The sequence below is a fragment of the Schistocerca nitens genome, chromosome 1 (genome assembly GCF_023898315.1).
Source record: "Schistocerca nitens isolate TAMUIC-IGC-003100 chromosome 1, iqSchNite1.1, whole genome shotgun sequence".
Lineage (NCBI taxonomy): Eukaryota > Metazoa > Arthropoda > Insecta > Orthoptera > Acrididae > Schistocerca > Schistocerca nitens.
Genome location: NC_064614.1, coordinates 754,322,663 through 754,323,647, shown reverse-complemented (window position 1 = coordinate 754,323,647; position 985 = coordinate 754,322,663). Strand labels below are relative to the sequence as shown.

At 49.6% G+C, this 985-nt stretch overlaps 1 non-coding gene across 1 annotated transcript; it reads right to left on the bottom strand.

Moving 5' to 3' along the window:
* Positions 1–260: 260 nt before the first annotated feature.
* Trnap-cgg (transfer RNA proline (anticodon CGG)) lies at positions 261–335 on the bottom strand. The gene has a single exon. It is a non-coding gene; the product is annotated as a tRNA-Pro (tRNA).
* Positions 336–985: the final 650 nt, after the last annotated feature.

The following is a 985-nucleotide window of genomic DNA, read 5'->3' as shown; positions in this document are numbered from 1 at the left end:
TGAGTACACGATCGTAATTTACGACGTGCTACTGAATGGCCCTTGAATATCCAATGACACGTAGAGCCCCTCCATGCTACGAGGGTAGGACAGGCCAGTATTTCATAACTTCTAGTTGGAAGCCCCATTCGCAACATTGTATTCCTCAGAAATACCGTGTCACCGTGGCCGTTTAGTGAACTATGACGTATCACGAATGAGATTTTCACTCTGCAGCGGAGTGTGCGCTGATATGAAACTTCCTGGCAGATTAAAACTGTGTGCCCGACCGAGACTCGAACTCGGGACCTTTGCCTTCCGCGGGCAAGTGCTCTACCAACTGAGCTACCGAAGCACGACTCACGCCCGGTACTCACAGCTTTATTTCCGCCAGTACCTCGTCTCCTACCTTCCAAACTTTACAGAAGCTCTCCTGCGAACCTTGCAGAACTAGCACTCCTGAAAGAAAGGATATTGCGGAGACATGGCTTAGCCACAGCCTGGGGGATGTTTCCAGAATGAGATTTCTGGAAACATCCCCCAGGCTGTGGCTAAGCCATGTCTCCGCAATATCCTTTCTTTCAGGAGTGCTAGTTCTGCAAGGTTCGCAGGAGAGCTTCTGTAAAGTTTGGAAGGTAGGAGACGAGGTACTGGCGGAAGTAAAGCTGTGAGTACCGGGCGTGAGTCGTGCTTCGGTAGCTCAGTTGGTAGAGCACTTGCCCGCGAAAGGCAAAGGTCCCGAGTTCGAGTCTCGGTCGGGCACACAGTTTTAATCTGCCAGGAAGTTTTATGACGTATCATAACAGGCAGTACAATGCGACCTGAGCTCACGTATCGTGCAGACGCAGAACAGATACCGGCTCTAAACATTACAATGCTTGCGCAGTGTTTATTGCCTGAAAACCTACCTATCAGAGAACAGACATGCAAGTGGAAAAACTGAAATGATCTGGATCCTGTTACCTTGTATGCCGATCGTTTTCCAGAGAAAGCCCACACTCATTCG